Here is a 23132-nt window from a genome sequence, read left to right on the forward strand (position 1 = left end):
TTGCAATTGTGAGGCAGTGACCGATGTCACAGGTAGGGTTCGCTGTGTGTTCTCCCCCAGGATGCCCACGGAGGCTATTGAGGCCATGGGAGTACATTGCATTCACAGGCGTAGCTGTGACTGCAATGCAGATTAAAAGTGTTAGTCTTGGGCATGTTAGTGTCCACATCAGAGTTGGGAAAACCTGCTCAGGGGTTTTTGTATTTTGAAACAAACTGCAGGATGGTATTCGTGCAGTCTGTTTTATTCCAGGCCCGGGTTTTCCCTGTGGCTGAAGGCTAGAGACCCCAGTTAAAATCCCTGCAGTAAAGAGTTTGGGTGTGTCAGGGTCAGAGTCAGTATCAGTCGGGTGGATGCTAGAGGGCAGAGCAGTCGGCTCTGCAGAGCTCTTGTGTGAGGCAACACAGGCAAGTGAAGTCGAACAGCCAGGGGATCTGAGAGGCCTAGCACCCACAGCGTGCAAAGTGGTGCAGTCACCCACGGTAAGAGGTCAGAGGAGGACTGGCGTATTTAGTGACTGTAAACTGAAGGATATCGTGTATTGTGTAAAGCTATGAGTAAGAGACATTAACATGGTGGTGCAGTCGCCCACAGCAACAGGTCAGAGGTGGACTGGCGTGTTTAGTGACTGTAATCCAGAGGATATCGTTCCTGGCAGCGATCTGGAGGATACCGGATACTATGTAGTGCTGTGAATTGGACATTAATGCTGTGAAGTAAAAGCATTAAAGAGACTTTGGTTTGGAACTTTGTTGGGTCACTGCCTCGTCACTGCATAAGTGTACTACCGCTGCAATACACATAGGACTGCAGGTGCATTATCTGTGATGTTACATAGGACTGCAGGTGCATTAGCTGTGATGTTACATTGGACTGCAGGTGTGTTAACTGTGGTGTTACATAGGACTACATGTGAGTTATCTGTGATGTTACATAGGACTGATGGAGTGTTAGCTGCAGTGTTACATAGGACTGCAGGTGTGTAGGGCAGGTCCTAGTCCGATTGTGGGATGAGACATGATGTAACCTAAGATCAGGAGAAGATCAGTGCAGGATTTACAGATACGGAGATTTTATCAGGATGTAATCTGCGACATTTTTTGAAGAAGGAAGATTACACGATAAAGGGCTCTGATCTGTAAGGAGATTATAATCTGCAGTGCAGGAAATATTGGGGGACAGGAATATTGATACTATAGTCTCCATATAATAATACACATCACTGTAGTCTCCATATAATAGTACACATCACTATATAGTCTCCATATAATAGTACACATCACTGTAGTCTCCATATAATAGTACACATCACTATATAGTCTCCATATAATAGTACACATCACTGTAGTCTCCATATAATAGTACACATCACTATAGTCTCCATATAATAGTACACATCACTATAGTCTCCATATAATAGTACACATCACTATAGTCTCCATATAATAGTACACATCACTATATAGTCTCCATATAATAGTACACATCACTATAGTCTCCATATAATAGTACACATCACTGTAGTCTCCATATAATAGTACACATCACTATATAGTCTCCATATAATAGTACACATCACTATAGTCTCCATATAATAGTACACATCACTATAGTCTCCATATAATAGTACACATCACTATAGTCTCCATATAATAGTACACATCACTATAGTCTCCATATAATAGTACACATCACTATATAGTCTCCATATAATAGTACACATCACTATATAGTCTCCATATAATAGTACACATCACTATAGTCTCCATATAATAGTACACATCACTGTAGTCTCCATATAATAGTACACATCACTATAGTCTCCATATAATAGTACACATCACTATAGTCTCCATATAATAGTACACATCACTATATAGTCTCCATATAATAGTACACATCACTATATAGTCTCCATATAATAGTACACATCACTATATAGTCTCCATATAATAGTACACATCACTATAGTCTCCATATAATAGTACACATCACTATATAGTCTCCATATAATAGTACACATCACTATACACTATATAGTCTCCATATAATAGTACACATCACTATAGTCTCCATATAATAGTACACATCACTGTAGTCTCCATATAATAGTACACATCACTGTAGTCTCCATATAATAGTACACATCACTGTAGTCTCCATATAATAGTACACATCACTGCAGTCTCCATATAATAGTACACATCACTGCAGTCTCCATATAATAGTACACATCACTATAGTCTCCATATAATAGTACACATCACTGTAGTCTCCATATAATAGTACACATCACTGCAGTCTCCATATAATAGTACACATCACTGCAGTCTCCATATAATAGTACACATCACTGTAGTCTCCATATAATAGTACACATCACTGTAGTCTCCATATAATAGTACACATCACTGTAGTCTCCATATAATAGTACACATCACTGTAGTCTCCATATAATAGTACACATCACTGCAGTCTCCATATAATAGTACACATCACTGTAGTCTCCATATAATAGTACACATCACTGTAGTCTCCATATAATAGTACACATCACTATATAGTCTCCATATAATAGTACACATCACTATATAGTCTCCATATAATAGTACACATCACTGTAGTCTCCATATAATAGTACACATCACTATATAGTCTCCATATAATAGTACACATCACTGTAGTCTCCATATATTAGTACACATCACTGTAGTCTCCATATAATAGTACACATCACTATAGTCTCCATATAATAGTACACATCACTATAGTCTCCATATAATAGTACACATCACTATATAGTCTCCATATAATAGTACACATCACTATAGTCTCCATATAATAGTACACATCACTATATAGTCTCCATATAATAGTACACATCACTGTAGTCTCCATATAATAGTACACATCACTATATAGTCTCCATATAATAGTACACATCACTATAGTCTCCATATAATAGTACACATCACTATAGTCTCCATATAATAGTACACATCACTGTAGTCTCCATATAATAGTACACATCACTGTAGTCTCCATATAATAGTACACATCACTGTAGTCTCCATATAATAGTACACATCACTATACACTATATAGTCTCCATATAATAGTACACATCACTATAGTCTCCATATAATAGTACACATCACTATAGTCTCCATATAATAGTACACATCACTGTAGTCTCCATATAATAGTACACATCACTATATAGTCTCCATATAATAGCACACATCCCTGCAGTCTCCATATAATAGTACACATCACTGCAGTCTCCATATAATAGTACACATCACTATAGTCTCCATATAATAGTACACATCACTATATAGTCTCCATATAATAGTACACATCACTGTAGTCTCCATATAATAGTACACATCACTGCAGTCTCCATATAATAGTACACATCACTGTAGTCTCCATATAATAGTACACATCACTATATAGTCTCCATATAATAGTACACATCACTATATAGTCTCCATATAATAGTACACATCACTATAGTCTCCATATAATAGTACACATCACTGTAGTCTCCATATAATAGTACACACCACTGTAGTCTCCATATAATAGTACACATCACTATAGTCTCCATATAATAGTACATATCACTATAGTCTCCATATAATAGTACACATCACTATATAGTCTCCATATAATAGTACACATCACTATAGTCTCCATATAATAGTACACATCACTATCGTCTCCATATAATAGTACACATCACTATATAGTCTCCATATAATAGTACACATCACTGCAGTCTCCATATAATAGTACACATCACTATATAGTCTCCATATAATAGTACACATCACTATAGTCTCCATATAATAGTACACATCACTATCGTCTCCATATAATAGTACACATCACTATATAGTCTCCATATAATAGTACACATCACTGCAGTCTCCATATAATAGTACACATCACTATAGTCTCCATATAATAGTACACATCACTGTAGTCTCCATATAATAGTACACACCACTGTAGTCTCCATATAATAGTACACATCACTATAGTCTCCATATAATAGTACATATCACTATAGTCTCCATATAATAGTACACATCACTATATAGTCTCCATATAATAGTACACATCACTATAGTCTCCATATAATAGTACACATCACTATCGTCTCCATATAATAGTACACATCACTATATAGTCTCCATATAATAGTACACATCACTGCAGTCTCCATATAATAGTACACATCACTATATAGTCTCCATATAATAGTACACATCACTATAGTCTCCATATAATAGTACACATCACTATCGTCTCCATATAATAGTACACATCACTATATAGTCTCCATATAATAGTACACATCACTATATAGTCTCCATATAATAGCACACATCACTGTAGTATCCATATAATAGCACACATCACTGCAGTCTCCATATAATAGTACACATCACTGTATAGTCTCCATATAATAGTACACATCACTGTAGTCTCCATATAATAGTACACATCACTGTAGTCTCCATATAATAGTACACATCACTATATAGTCTCCATATAATAGTACACATCACTATAGTCTCCATATAATAGTACACATCACTGCAGTCTCCATATAATAGTACACATCACTGTAGTCTCCATATAATAGTACACATCACTGCAGTCTCCATATAATAGTACACATCACTATAGTCTCCATATAATAGTACACATCACTATATAGTCTCCATATAATAGTACACATCACTATAGTCTCCATATAATAGTACACATCACTGCAGTCTCCATATAATAGTACACATCACTATAGTCTCCATATAATAGTACACATCACTATAGTCTCCATATAATAGTACACATCACTATATAGTCTCCATATAATAGTACACATCACTGTAGTCTCCATATAATAGTACACATCACTATATAGTCTCCATATAATAGTACACATCACTGTAGTCTCCATATAATAGTACACATCACTATATAGTCTCCATATAATAGTACACATCACTGTATAGTCTCCATATAATAGTACACATCACTGTAGTCTCCATATAATAGTACACATCACTGTAGTATCCATATAATAGTACACATCACTATATAGTCTCCATATAATAGTACACATCACTGTAGTCTCCATATAATAGTACACATCACTATAGTCTCCATATAATAGTACACATCACTGTAGTCTCCATATAATAGTACACATCACTGCAGTCTCCATATAATAGTACACATCACTATAGTCTCCATATAATAGTACACATCACTATATAGTCTCCATATAATAGTACACATCACTATAGTCTCCATATAATAGTACACATCACTGCAGTCTCCATATAATAGTACACATCACTATAGTCTCCATATAATAGTACACATCACTATAGTCTCCATATAATAGTACACATCACTATATAGTCTCCATATAATAGTACACATCACTATATAGTCTCCATATAATAGTACACATCACTATAGTCTCCATATAATAGTACACATCACTGTAGTCTCCATATAATAGTACACATCACTGTAGTCTCCATATAATAGTACACATCACTATAGTCTCCATATAATAGTACACATCACTATATAGTCTCCATATAATAGTACACATCACTATATAGTCTCCATATAATAGTACACATCACTATATAGTCTCCATATAATAGTACACATCACTGTAGTCTCCATATAATAGTACACATCACTATAGTCTCCATATAATAGTACACATCACTGCAGTCTCCATATAATAGTACACATCACTGTAGTCTCCATATAATAGTACACATCACTATATAGTCTCCATATAATAGTACACATCACTGTAGTCTCCATATAATAGTACACATCACTATATAGTCTCCATATAATAGTACACATCACTGTAGTCTCCATATAATAGTACACATCACTATATAGTCTCCATATAATAGTACACATCACTGTAGTCTCCATATAATAGTACACATCACTATAGTCTCCATATAATAGTACACATCACTGCAGTCTCCATATAATAGTACACATCACTGTAGTCTCCATATAATAGTACACATCACTGCAGTCTCCATATAATAGTACACATCACTATAGTCTCCATATAATAGTACATATCACTATAGTCTCCATATAATAGTACACATCACTGTAGTCTCCATATAATAGTACACATCACTGCAGTCTCCATATAATAGTACACATCACTATCGTCTCCATATAATAGTACACATCACTATAGTCTCCATATAATAGTACACATCACTATAGTCTCCATATAATAGTACACATCACTATATAGTCTCCATATAATAGTACACATCACTGTAGTCTCCATATAATAGTACACATCACTGCAGTCTCCATATAATAGTACACATCACTGCAGTCTCCATATAATAGTACACATCACTATAGTCTCCATATAATAGTACACATCACTATATAGTCTCCATATAATAGTACACATCACTATAGTCTCCATATAATAGTACACATCACTATAGTCTCCATATAATAGTACACATCACTATATAGTCTCCATATAATAGTACACATCACTGTAGTCTCCATATAATAGTACACATCACTATATAGCCTCTATATAATAGTACACATCACTATAGTCTCCATATAATAGTACACATCACTATAGTCTCCATATAATAGTACACATCACTGTAGTCTCCATATAATAGTACACATCACTATAGTCTCCATATAATAGTACACATCACTATAGTCTCCATATAATAGTACACATCACTGTAGTCTCCATATAATAGTACAAATCACTGTAGTCTCCATATAATAGTACACATCACTATATAGCCTCCATATAATAGTACACATCACTGTAGTCTCCATATAATAGTACACATCACTGTAGTCTCCATATAATAGTACACATCACTATATAGTCTCCATATAATAGTACACATCACTATATAGTCTCCATATAATAGTACACATCACTATAGTCTCCATATAATAGTACACATCACTATAGTCTCCATATAATAGTACACATCACTATAGTCTCCATATAATAGTACACATCACTGCAGTCTCCATATAATAGTACACATCACTATATAGTCTCCATATAATAGTACACATCACTATATAGTCTCCATATAATAGTACACATCACTATAGTCTCCATATAATAGTACACATCACTATAGTCTCCATATAATAGTACACATCACTATAGTCTCCATATAATAGTACACATCACTATAGTCTCCATATAATAGTACACATCACTATAGTCTCCATATAATAGTACACATCACTGTAGTCTCCATATAATAGTACACATCACTGTAGTCTCCATATAATAGTACACATCACTATAGTCTCCATATAATAGTACACATCACTATAGTCTCCATATAATAGTACACATCACTGTAGTCTCCATATAATAGTACACATCACTATAGTCTCCATATAATAGTACACATCACTATAGTCTCCATATAATAGTACACATCACTGTAGTCTCCATATAATAGTACACACCACTGTAGTCTCCATATAATAGTACACATCACTGTAGTCTCCATATAATAGTACACATCACTGTAGTCTCCATATAATAGTACACATCACTATACACTATATAGTCTCCATATAATAGTACACATCACTGTAGTCTCCATATAATAGTACACATCACTGTAGTCTCCATATAATAGTACACATCACTATATAGTCTCCATATAATAGTACACATCACTATAGTCTCCATATAATAGTACACATCACTATAGTCTCCATATAATAGTACACATCACTATAGTCTCCATATAATAGTACACATCACTGCAGTCTCCATATAATAGTACACATCACTATATAGTCTCCATATAATAGTACACATCACTATATAGTCTCCATATAATAGTACACATCACTATAGTCTCCATATAATAGTACACATCACTATAGTCTCCATATAATAGTACACATCACTATAGTCTCCATATAATAGTACACATCACTGCAGTCTCCATATAATAGTACGCATCACTATATAGTCTCCATATAATAGTACACATCACTGTAGTCTCCATATAATAGTACACATCACTGTAGTCTCCATATAATAGTACACATCACTGTAGTCTCCATATAATAGTACACATCACTATAGTCTCCATATAATAGTACACATCACTATATAGTCTCCATATAATAGTACACATCACTGTATTCTCCATATAATAGTACACATCACTGTAGTCTCCATATAATAGTACACATCACTGTAGTCTCCATATAATAGTACACATCACTGTAGTCTCCATATAATAGTACACATCACTGTAGTCTCCATATAATAGTACACATCACTGTAGTCTCCATATAATAGTACACATCACTATATAGTCTCCATATAATAGTACACATCACTGCAGTCTCCATATAATAGTACACATCACTATATAGTCTCCATATAATAGTACACATCACTATATAGTCTCCATATAATAGTACACATCACTATAGTCTCCATATAATAGTACACATCACTGTAGTCTCCATATAATAGTACACATCACTGTAGTCTCCATATAATAGTACACATCACTGTAGTCTCCATATAATAGTACACATCACTATATAGTCTCCATATAATAGTACACATCACTATAGTCTCCATATAATAGTACACATCACTGTAGTCTCCATATAATAGTACACATCACTGTAGTCTCCATATAATAGTACACATCACTATATAGTCTCCATATAATAGTACACATCACTGTAGTCTCCATATAATAGTACACATCACTGTAGTCTCCATATTATAGTACACATCACTATATAGTCTCCATATAATAGTACACATCACTGTAGTCTCCATATAATAGTACACATCACTATATAGTCTCCATATAATAGTACACATCACTATATAGTCTCCATATAATAGTACACATCACTATATAGTCTCCATATAATAGTACACATCACTATATAGTCTCCATATAATAGTACACATCACTATAGTCTCCATATAATAGTACACATCACTGTAGTCTCCATATAATAGTACACATCACTGTAGTCTCCATATAATAGTACACATCACTGTAGTCTCCATATAATAGTACACATCACTATATAGTCTCCATATAATAGTACACATCACTGTAGTCTCCATATTATAGTACACATCACTATATAGTCTCCATATAATAGTACACATCACTGTAGTCTCCATATAATAGTACACATCACTATATAGTCTCCATATAATAGTACACATCACTATATAGTCTCCATATAATAGTACACATCACTATAGTCTCCATATAATAGTACACATCACTATAGTCTCCATATAATAGTACACATCACTGTAGTCTCCATATAATAGTACACATCACTGTAGTCTCCATATAATAGTACACATCACTATAGTCTCCATATAATAGTACACATCACTATATAGTCTCCATATAATAGTACACATCACTGTAGTCTCCATATAATAGTACACATCACTGTAGTCTCCATATAATAGTACACATCACTGTAGTCTCCATATAATAGTACACATCACTGTAGTCTCCATATAATAGTACACATCACTGTAGTCTCCATATAATAGTACACATCACTGTAGTCTCCATATAATAGTACACATCACTATAGTCTCCATATAATAGTACACATCACTGTAGTCTCCATATAATAGTACACATCACTGTAGTCTCCATATAATAGTACACATCACTATATAGTCTCCATATAATAGTACACATCACTATAGTCTCCATATAATAGTACACATCACTGTAGTCTCCATATAACAGTACACATCACTGTAGTCTCCATATAATAGTACACATCACTATATAGTCTCCATATAATAGTACACATCACTGTAGTCTCTATATTATAGTACACATCACTATATAGTCTCCATATAATAGTACACATCACTGTAGTCTCCATATAATAGTACACATCACTATATAGTCTCCATATAATAGTACACATCACTATATAGTCTCCATATAATAGTACACATCACTATAGTCTCCATATAATAGTACACATCACTATAGTCTCCATATAATAGTACACATCACTGTAGTCTCCATATAATAGTACACATCACTGCAGTCTCCATATAATAGTACACATCACTGTAGTCTCCATATAATAGTACACATCACTATATAGTCTCCATATAATAGTACACATCACTATATAGTCTCCATATAATAGTACACATCACTATATAGTCTCTATATAATAGTACACATCACTATAGTCTCCATATAATAGTACACATCACTATAGTCTCCATATAATAGTACACATCACTATATAGTCTCCATATAATAGTACACATCACTGCAGTCTCCATATAATAGTACACATCACTGTAGTCTCCATATAATAGTACACATCACTGTAGTCTCCATATAATAGTACACATCACTATATAGTCTCCATATAATAGTACACATCACTATATAGTCTCCATATAATAGTACACATCACTATAGTCTCCATATAATAGTACACATCACTGTAGTCTCCATATAATAGTACACATCACTATATAGTCTCCATATAATAGTACACATCACTATATAGTCTCCATATAATAGTACACATCACTGTAGTCTCCATATAATAGTACACATCACTATATAGTCTCCATATAATAGTACACATCACTGTAGTCTCCATATAATAGTACACATCACTATATAGTCTCCATATAATAGTACACATCACTATATAGTCTCCATATAATAGTACACATCACTGCAGTCTCCATATAATAGTACACATCACTGTAGTCTCCATATAATAGTACACATCACTGTAGTCTCCATATAATAGTACACATCACTATATAGTCTCCATATAATAGTACACATCACTATAGTCTCCATATAATAGTACACATCACTGCAGTCTCCATATAATAGTACACATCACTGTAGTCTCCATATAATAGTACACATCACTATAGTCTCCATATAATAGTACACATCACTGCAGTCTCCATATAATAGTACACATCACTATATAGTCTCCATATAATAGTACACATCACTGTAGTCTCCATATAATAGTACACATCACTATATAGTCTCCATATAATAGTACACATCACTATAGTCTCCATATAATAGTACACATCACTGCAGTCTCCATATAATAGTACACATCACTATATAGTCTCCATATAATAGTACACATCACTATATAGTCTCCATATAATAGTACACATCACTATATAGTCTCCATATAATAGTACACATCACTGTAGTCTCCATATAATAGTACACATCACTGTAGTCTCCATATAATAGTACACATCACTGCAGTCTCCATATAATAGTACACATCACTGTAGTCTCCATATAATAGTACACATCACTATAGTCTCCATATAATAGTACACATCACTGTAGTCTCCATATAATAGTACACATCACTGTAGTCTCCATATAATAGTACACATCACTGTAGTCTCCATATAATAGTACACATCACTATATAGTCTCCATATAATAGTACACATCACTATATAGTCTCCATATAATAGTACACATCACTATATAGCCTCCATATAATAGTACACATCACTATATAGCCTCCATATAATAGTACACATCACTGTAGTCTCCATATAATAGTACACATCACTGCAGTCTCCATATAATAGTACACATCACTGTAGTCTCCATATAATAGTACACATCACTATATAGTCTCCATATAATAGTACACATCACTATATAGTCTCCATATAATAGTACACATCACTATATAGTCTCCATATAATAGTACACATCACTATAGTCTCCATATATTATACTTGTCGGCTCTTCTGGAGATCTGGGACCTGTCGCCTTATAGGGAGGGAGCAGCTGCGCCCCGTGGATTTCTGATGATACAATCTGCTCACATTGGTGGTCCTGAGCCGCTCCAGATCTAATCCCCTTATCAGTGATAATCTAATTATAGCGGCTGACACATCTGATCCGCCGCCCTGTGATTCATGCATTAAACTTCTCCCGAGCTGTTCTCCGCCACTAATCCTTATCCGCGGGGCGGTGGAGGTGGTGTCCCCGCGGGGCCTACGAGGCGCGTCCCTGACACTGAGCTCAGATTGGGGCTTTTCTCCATCACCTCATATTCCATGTAGCAGAGCTGGATTATCGTTAGATGTGTCCCCTCTATTCACTCTTCCACTCCCAATATGGTGCGCAGTGAAAAATAACCGTAATAGTGCAGACAATGCTGAAATAATACTACCATACTGTATATACACAAAGTTTATAAATAACTAGATCGCATCGGGAGGGAGGTAGTGTCATGGTGGGGGCTGGCTTTGCAGCGTTGAGAATCTCCCCCGCATGTGCTCACCCACCTATAATTGTCTGTGTCTGACTGTGTGCAGAACATACCACAGCTCCTGAGCAGGGGAGGAAGCAAAAGACAATACTGACATTACAGCAGGGGATCACAGAGGATTCATTTTGTGAGGTAAAATATTTTTTAAAAACAGTCAGTGAAATATTTTACCTCACAAAATGAATCCTCTGTGATCCCCTGCTGTAATGTCAGTATTGTCTTTTGCTTCCTCCCGTGTCCAGGAGATGTGGTATGCTCAGTACACGGTCAGACACAGACAATTTTTAAAATGAACTTTCGTTCGTGGGAAAACCCCTTTAGTGTGAGCGGCTTCCTCTGCCTGTAGACACGTCGCGCATCTGCTGCCGAGATCAGCCGAAAGATTCACTGCACTTCGCGCAGGTGCAGTAAATCAGACCCCCGCCATCTTTGTGCAGACAGATAGCGATGGTCACATTAAAACTGCGCATGCGCTCCTCCTGAACAAAGATGGCGGCAGTCAGTGAATCATTTGGCTGATCCCAGCGGCGGCGTGTTCGCGACAGTGTTCCGCTGGTGGTACCACACAAGAGGCTGCGTGAGTGTGTGTGGTGCGCACGGCATGTAGAGTGTGTGTATGTGGTGTGTACGGCGTATACAGTGTGTGTGTGTGTGTGTGTGTGGTGTGTACGGGGTATACAGTGTGTGTGTGGTGTGTACGGGGTATACAGTGTGTGTGTGTGTGGTGTGTACGGGGTATACAGTGTGTGTGTGTGTGGTGTGTACGGGGTATACAGTGTGTGTGTGTGGTGTGTACGGCGTATACAGTGTGTGTGGTGTGTACAGCGTATACAGTGTGTGTGGTGTGTACGGCGTATACACTGTGTGTGTGTGTGTGGTGTGTACGGCGTATACAGTGTGTGTGGTGTGTACGGCGTATACACTGTGTGTGTGTGTGTGTGGTGTGTACGGCGTATACAGTGTGTGTGGTGTGTACGGCGTATATAGTGTGTGTGTGGTGTGTACAGCGTATACAGTGTGTGTGGTGTATATAGTGTGTGTGTGTATGTGGTGTGTACGGCGTATACAGTGTGTGTGTGTGTGTGTGTGTGTGTACGGGGTATACAGTGTGTGTGTGGTGTGTACGGGGTATACAGTGTGTGTGTGTGTGGTGTGTACGGGGTATACAGTGTGTGTGTGTGGTGTGTACGGCGTATAGTGTGTGTGGTGTGTACAGCGTATACAGTGTGTGTGGTGTGTACGGCGTATACACTGTGTGTGTGTGTGTGTGTGTGTGTGTGTGTGGTGTGTACGGCGTATACAGTGTGTGTGGTGTGTACGGCGTATACACTGTGTGTGTGTGTGTGGTGTGTACGGCGTATACAGTGTGTGTGGTGTGTACGGCGTATATAGTGTGTGTGTGGTGTGTACGGCGTATACAGTGTGTGTGGTGTATATAGTGTGTGTGTGTATGTGGTGTGTACGGCGTATACAGTGTGTGTGTGTGTGTGTGTGTGTGTGTGGTGTGTACGGCGTATACACTGTGTGGTGTATATAGTGTGTGTGTGTGTATGTGGTGTGTACGGCGTATACAGTGTGTGGTGTCTAAGGTATATACAGTGTGTGTTGCATACAGCGTATACAATGTGTGTGTAAGTCTGTGAGAGTGAGTGAGAGTGTGTGTGAATGTGCGTGAGTGTAAGTGTGTGTGTGAATGTGAGTGTCTGAGTGTGAGTGTGTGTGAATGTGAGTGAGTGTGTGTGTGTGTGGTGCGTACGGCGTATAGTGTGTGTGTGTGTGTGTGTGTGTGTGTGTGTGTGGTGCGACGGTGTCCCGCTGGTCATAGGTTGGTACCAGCAGTAGTTTCCATATTGAGACACACATCACTTGGGTGTCCCAATAAGGTGGTCGGTGAACTTCCTCTGCTTGGAATTCTGGGATACGGTGACATCTGAACAGAACAGGAAATGAAAACATTACAAGGCAATTATATAAATAGATACCGCAATACTGTGCTCAACTGATATTACCATTCAGAGGTGCAATAGTAAGGCAATACAGTACTGAAATAATACCACTATATAGCACTCAAATAATATCACTATTCAGGGCTGAAATAATACCTTCTTATAACACTCAAATGATACCATCATTCTTCAACAATACCAGCAAACAGTTCAAATAATATCAACATATAGTGCTCAAATAATATTACCATATAGTGCTCAAATAATACCGCCATATAGTGCTCAAATACCACCATATAGTGCTCAAATAATACCACCATATAGTGCTCAAATAATACCACCATATAGTGCTCAAATACCACCATATAGTGCTCAAATAATACGACAATACAGTGCTCAAATACCACTACACAGTGCTCAAATAATATCACCATATAGTGCTCAAATAATACCACCATATAGTGCTCAAATACTACCATAATACAGTGCTCAAATAACACTATACAGTGCTCAAATACCACCATACAGTTCTCAAATACCACCATGTAGTGCTCAAATAATACCACCATATAGTGATCAAATAATATCAGCATATAGTGCTCAAATAATACCACCATATAGTGCTCAAATAATACCACCATATAGTGCTCAAGTACCACCATATAGTGCTCAAATAATACCACAATACAGTGCTCAAATACCACCATAAAGTGCTCAAATAATACCACAATACAGTGCTCAAATACCACTACATAGTGCTCAAATAATACCACCATATAGTGCTCAAATAATACCACCATATAGTGCTCAAATACTACCATAATACAGTGCTCAAATAACACTATACAGTGCTCAAATACCACCATACAGTTCTCAAATACCACCATGTAGTGCTCAAATAATACCACCATATAGTGCTCAAATAATACCACCATATATTGCTCAAATAATACCACCATATAGTGCTCAAATACCACCATATAGTGCTCAAATAATACCACAATACAGTGCTCAAATACCACCATAAAGTGCTCAAATACCACCATATAGTGCTCAAATAATACCACCATATAGTGCTCAAATATTACTATAATACAGTGCTCAAATAACACTATACAGTGCTCAAATAATACCACCATACAGCTCTCAAATACCACCATGTAGTGCTCAAATAATACCACCATATAGTGATCAAATAATACCACCATATAGTGATCAAATAATACCACCATATATTGCTCAAATAGTACCACCATATGGTGCTCAAATAACACCACCAAATAGTGCTCAAAAAATACCATTATACAGTGCTCAAATAATACCACCATACGGTTCTGAAATTCCACCATATAGTGCTCAAATAATATCACCATATAGCGCTCAAATAATACCACCATATAGCGCTCAAATAATACCACCATATAGTGCTCAAATAATACCACCATATAGTGCTAACAAAAAACCCCCATACAGTGCTCAATTACTACCATAATATGGTGCTCAAATACCACTATACAGTGCTCAAATAATACCAACATACAGTTCTCAAATTTCACCATATAGTGCTCAAATAATACCACCATATAGTGCTCAAATAATATCACCATATAGTGCTCAAATAATACCAGCATATAGTGCTCAAATAATACCACCATACAGTGCTCAAATAATATCACCATATAGTGCTCAAATACTACCATATTTACAGTGCTCAAATAATATCACCATACAGTGCTCAAATAATACCACCATACAGTTCTGAAATTCCACCATATAGTGCTCAAATAATACCACCATATAGTGCTCAAATACCACCATATAGTGCTCAAATAAGACCACCATATAGTGCTCAAATAATACCACCATATAGTGCTCAAATAATACCATATAGTGCTCAAATATTACCACCATATAGTGCTCAAATAATACCACCATATAGTGCTCAAATAATACCACCATATAGTGCTCAAAAAATACCACCATACAGTGCTCAATTACTACCATAATACGGTGCTCAAATACCACTATACAATGCTCAAATAATACCAACATACAGTTCTGAAATTCCACCATATAGTGCTCAAATAATATCACCATATAGCGCTCAAATAATACCACCATATAGTGCTCAAATAATACCACCATATAGTGCTCAAAAAATACCACCATACAGTGCTCAATTACTACCATAATACGGTGCTCAAATACCACTATACAGTGCTCAAATAATACCAACATACAGTTCTCAAATTTCACCATATAGTGCTCAAATAATACCACCATATAGTGCTCAAATAATACCACCATACAGTGCTCAAATAATATCACCATATAGTGCTCAAATACTACCATATTTACAGTGCTCAAATAATATCACCATACAGTGCTCAAATAATACCACCATACAGTTCTGAAATTCCACCATATAGTGCTCAAATAATACCACCATATAGTGCTGAAATAATACCACCATATAGTGCTCAAATAATACCACCATATAGTGCTCAAATAATACCACCATATAGTGCTCAAATAATACCATATAGTGCTCAAATATTACCACCATATAGTGCTCAAATAATACCACCATATAGTGCTCAAATAATACCACCATATAGTGCTCAAAAAATACCACCATACAGTGCTCAATTACTACCATAATACGGTGCTCAAATACCACTATACAGTGCTCAAATAATACCAACATACAGTTCTCAAATTTCACCATATAGTGCTCAAATAATACCACCATATAGTGCTCAAATAATATCACCATATAGTGCTCAAATAATACCAGCATATAGTGCTCAAATAATACCACCATACAGTGCTCAAATAATATCACCATACAGTGCTCAAATACTACCATATTTACAGTGCTCAAATATCACCATACAGTGCTCAAATAATACCACCATATAGTGCTCAAATAATACCACCATACAGTGCTCAAATAATATCACTATATAGTGCTCAAATACTACCATATTTACAGTGCTCAAATAATATCACCATACAGTGCTCAAATAATACCACCATAAAGTTCTGAAATTCCACCATATAGTGCTCAAATAATACCACCATATAGTGCTCAAATAATACCACCATATAGTGCTCAAATAATACCACTATATAATGCTCAAATACCACCATATAGTGCTCAAATAATACCACCATACAGTGCTCAAATAATATCACCATACAGTGCTCAAATAATATCACCATATAGTGCTCAAATACTACCATATTTACAGTGCTCAAATAATATCACCATACAGTGCTCAAATAATACCATACAGTTCTGAAATTCCACCATATAGTGCTCAAATAATACCACCATAAAGTGCTCAAATAATACCACCATATAGTGCTCAAATAATACCACCATATAGTGCTCAAATAATACCACCATATAGTGCTCAAATAATACCACCATATATTGCTCAAAATATACCACCATACAGTGCTCAATTACTACCATAATACGGTGCTCAAATACCACTATACAGCGCTCAAATAATACCAACATACAGTTCTCAAATTTCACCATATAGTGCTCAAATAATACCACCATATAATGCTCAAATAATATCACCATATAGTGCTCAAATAATACCACCATATAGTGCTCAAATAATACCACCATACAGTGCTCAAATAATATCACCATATAGTGCTCAAATACTACCATATTTACAGTGCTTAAATAATACCACCATACAGTGCTCAGATAATACCACCATATAGTGCTCAAATAATATCACCATATAGTGCTCAAATAATACCACCATATAGTGCTCAAATAATACCATATAGTGCTCAAATAATACCACCATATAGTGCTCAAATAATACCACCATATAATGCTCAAATAATACCACCATATAGTGCTCAAATAATACCACCATATAGTGCTCAAATAATACCACCATATAGTGCTCAAATACTACCATAATTACAGTGCTCAAATAATATCACCATATAGTGCTCAAATAATACCACCATATAGTGCTCAAATAATACCACCATACAGTGCTCAAATAATACCACCATACAGTGCTCAAATAATATCACCATACAGTGCTCAAATAATACCACCATACAGTGCCCAAATAATACCACCATACAGTGCTCAAATAATACCACCATACAGTGCTCAAATAATACCACCATATAGTGCTCAAATAATACCACCATATAGTGCTCAAATAATATCACCATATAGTGCTCAAATAATACCACCATATAGTGCTCATATAGTACCACCATATAGTGCTCAAATAATACCACCATATATTGCTCAAATAATACCACCATATATTGCTCAAAATATACCACCATACAGTGCTCAATTACTACCATAATACGGTGCTCAAATACCACTATACAGTGCTCAAATAATACCAACATACAGTTCTCAAATTTCACCATATAGTGCTCAAATAATACCACCATATAATGCTCAAATAATATCACCATATAGTGCTCAAATAATACCACCATATAGTGCTCAAATAATACCACCATACAGTGCTCAAATAATATCACCATAATAGTGCTCAAATACTACCATATTTACAGTGCTCAAATAATACCACCATACAGTGCTCAGATAATACCACCATATAGTGCTCAAATAATATCACCATATAGTGCTCAAATAATACCACCATATAGTGCTCAAATAATACCATATAGTGCTCAAATAATACCACCATATAGTGCTCAAATAATACCACCATATAATGCTCAAATAATACCACCATATAGTGCTCAAATAATACCACCATATAGTGCTCAAATAATACCACCATATAGTGCTCAAATAATACCACCATATAGTGCTCAAATACTACCATAATTACAGTGCTCAAATAATATCACCATATAGTGCTCAAATAATACCACCATATAGTGCTCAAATAATACCACCATACAGTGCTCAAATAATACCACCATACAGTGCTCAAATAATATCACCATACAGTGCTCAAATAATACCACCATACAGTGCTCAAATAATACCACCATACAGTGCTCAAATAATACCACCATACAGTGCTCAAATAATACCACCATATAGTGCTCAAATAATACCACCACATAGTGCTCAAATAATATCACCATATAGTGCTCAAATAATACCACCATATAGTGCTCATATAGTACCACCATATAGTGCTCAAATAATACCACCATATAGTGCTCAAATAATATCTGCATTTAGCGCTCAAATAATACCACCATATAGTGCTCAAATAATACCACCATATAGTGCTCAAATAATTCCACCATATAGTGCTCAAATAATATCACCATATATAAGACTGCAATACAGCGTTTATATAGCGCCACTATTCAATGCTCAGAGACTATTACCATATAGTGGTCAAATAACACCATAATTTATTGCTCAAAAAATACTATAATAAAGTGATTAAATGAAACCGCTATTCAGTGCTATAATAATACTGCAATACAGCGTTCAAATAACACCATCATAAAGTACTTTAATAATACAGCTATAACCAAAGTAAAATGTAGTGCCATACAGTGATCAAATAGTGCTTTCATAGAATGCTTAAATAATGCCGAAACATAAAGTAAACTAATGACGGTGTGTAAATAATACCGTCTGATTGATAGAAGAGACCAAAAGCCATGAGCCACATAGAGGCTTAATCCACTGCAAATATCCCTAGCTGGATCCACGCAGTACGCTGATGTAGCAGAGCTGGATCCGTCACCCCATATAACACTGTGACAACATTATGGCAGCACATAGGAGCAAATGTCAGCTGTGACAGTGAAGCCTCATGACCTTCGTGCATATTGTCTCTTTTTTATGCTGCCCCTTTGGGCTAGAATGCTCTACCACACACACATCACTTCTCTCTGTGCTGCAGCTTCACTCTGGAAAGATCTTCCCAATTCGGATTTACCACTTTCCTTCTCTGTCTCCTTTGTTCTGAGATGGAGGTGCAGCATTTATTTATTTACTCATTTATTTATTTACTTATTTATTTATTTACTTATTTATTTCATCTTTCAACAATGTTGAAAATTTCAGAGAAAGATTTCAGTTGAAACAGAGGAAACAAGATAAAGCGAGATAAAGTGTCAGACGTCTGGTATCTCCGGAGTTTGCACTTTCTATCTCGGAATTTTCGCACTGCATTGGTGAAAATTAATTCCTGAATTTCTTTTTATATCAAAACTCGTTTTATTTTGACTTTTTAGCGGAATTTTCACTTTTTATCTCAGATCTCTCTCTTTTATCTCCGATTGTTCACTTTCACAAATCTCACCACAATCTCTCTTTCATCTTTTATCATGGTTTTATCTTACGATTTTCACCTTTCATCTCGATAATAGTGCAGGGATGATACACACAGTGATTTCAGTACAGAGATAATGCACACAGTGATGTCACAGTGCACACAGTGATGTCACAGTACAGAGATAATGCAAACAGTGATGTCACAGTACAGGGATAATACACACAGTGATGTCACAGTACAGGGATAATACACACAGTGATGTCACAGTACAGAGATAATACACACAGTGATGTCACAGTGCAGGGATAATACACACAGTGATGTCACAGTACAGGGATAATGCACACAGTGATGTCACAGTACAGGGATAATACACACGGTGATGTCACAGTACAGGGATAATGCACACAGTGATGTCACAGTACAGGGATAATACACACGGTGATGTCACAGTACAGGGATAATGCACACAGTGATGTCACAGTGCAGGGATAATACACACAGTGATGTCACAGTACAGGGATAATGCACACAGTGATGTCACAGTACAGGGATAATACACACGGTGATGTCACAGTACAGGGATAATGCACACAGTGATGTCACAGTACAGGGATAATACACACGGTGATGTCACAGTACAGGGATAATACACACAGTGATGTCACAGTGCAGGGATAATACACACAGTGATGTCACAGTACAGGGATAATGCACACAGTGATGTCACAGTACAGGGATAATACACACGGTGATGTCACAGTACAGGGATAATACACACAGTGATGTCACAGTACAGGGATAATACACACGGTGATGTCACAGTACAGGGATAATGCACACAGTGATGTCACAGTACAGAGATAATATACACAGTGATGTCACAGTACAGGGATAATACACAGTGATGTCAGTACAGGGATAATACACACAGTGATGTCACAGTACAGGGATAATACACACAGTGATGTCACAGTACAGGGATAATACACACAGTGATGTCACAGTACAGGGATAATAAACACTGATGTCACAGTACAGAGATAATGCACAGTGATGTCACAGTACAGGGATAATACACACAGTGATGTCACAGTACAGAGATAATATACACAGTGATGTCACAGTAAAGAGATAATACACACAGTGATGTCACAGTACAGGGATAATACACACAGTGATGTCACAGTACAGGGATAATACACACAGTGATGTCACAGTACAGGGATAATACACAGTGATGTCACAGTACAGGGATAATACACAGTGATGTCAGTACAGGGATAATACACACAGTGATGTCACAGTACAGGGATAATACACACAGTGATGTCACAGTACGGGGATAATACACATAGTGATGTCACAGTACAGGGATAATACACACAGTGATGTCACAGTACAGGGATAATACACACAGTGATGTCACAGTACAGAGATAATACACAGTGATGTCACAGTACAGGGATAATACACACAGTGATGTCACAGTACAGGGATAATACACACAGTGATGTCACAGTACGGGGATAATACACATAGTGATGTCACAGTACAGAGATAATACACACAGTGATGTAACAGTACAGGGATAATACACACAGTGATGTCACAGTACAGAGATAATATACACAGTGATGTCACAGTACAGAGATAATACAGTGATGTCACAGTACAGAGATAATACACACAGTGATGTCACAGTACAGAGATAATACACACAGTGATGTCACGGTACAGAGATAATATACACAGTGATGTCACAGTACAGAGATAATACACACAGTGATGTAACAGTACAGGGATAATACACACAGTGATGTCACAGTACAGAGATAATACACACAGTGATGTCACAGTACAGAGATAATACACACAGTGATGTCACAGTACAGGGATAATACACAGTGATGTCAGTACAGGGATAATACACACAGTGATGTCACAGTACAGGGATAATACACAGTGATGTCACAGTACAGGGATAATACACACAGTGATGTCACAGTACAGAGATAATACACACAGTGATGTCACAGTACAGAGATAATACACACAGTGATGTCACAGTACAGGGATAATACACACAGTGATGTCACAGTACAGGGATAATACACACAGTGATGTCACAGTACAGGGGTAATACACAGTGATGTCTCAGTACAGGGATAATACACACAGTGATGTCACAGTACAGAGATAATACACACAGTGATGTCACAGGACAGAGATAATACACACAGTGATGTCACAGTACAGGGATAATACACAGTGATGTCACAGTACAGGGATAATACACACAGTGATGTCACAGTACAGAGATAATACACACAGTGATGTCACAGTACAGAGATAATACCCACAGTGATGTCACAGTACAGGGATAATACACACAGTGATGTCACAGTACAGGGATAATGCACACAGTGATGTCACAGTACAGAGATAATACACACAATGATATCACAGTACAGGG

At 36.3% G+C, this 23132-nt stretch overlaps 1 protein-coding gene across 4 annotated transcripts in view; it reads right to left on the reverse strand.

The window, feature by feature from the left end:
* Positions 1-23132, reverse strand: part of LOC143817438 (beta-arrestin-1) — a 239291-nt gene that overhangs the window by 134164 nt on the left and 81995 nt on the right. The window lies entirely within an intron of this gene.

Source organism: Ranitomeya variabilis, chromosome 3, assembly GCF_051348905.1.
Source record: "Ranitomeya variabilis isolate aRanVar5 chromosome 3, aRanVar5.hap1, whole genome shotgun sequence".
In the NCBI taxonomy this organism is placed as follows: domain Eukaryota; kingdom Metazoa; phylum Chordata; class Amphibia; order Anura; family Dendrobatidae; genus Ranitomeya; species Ranitomeya variabilis.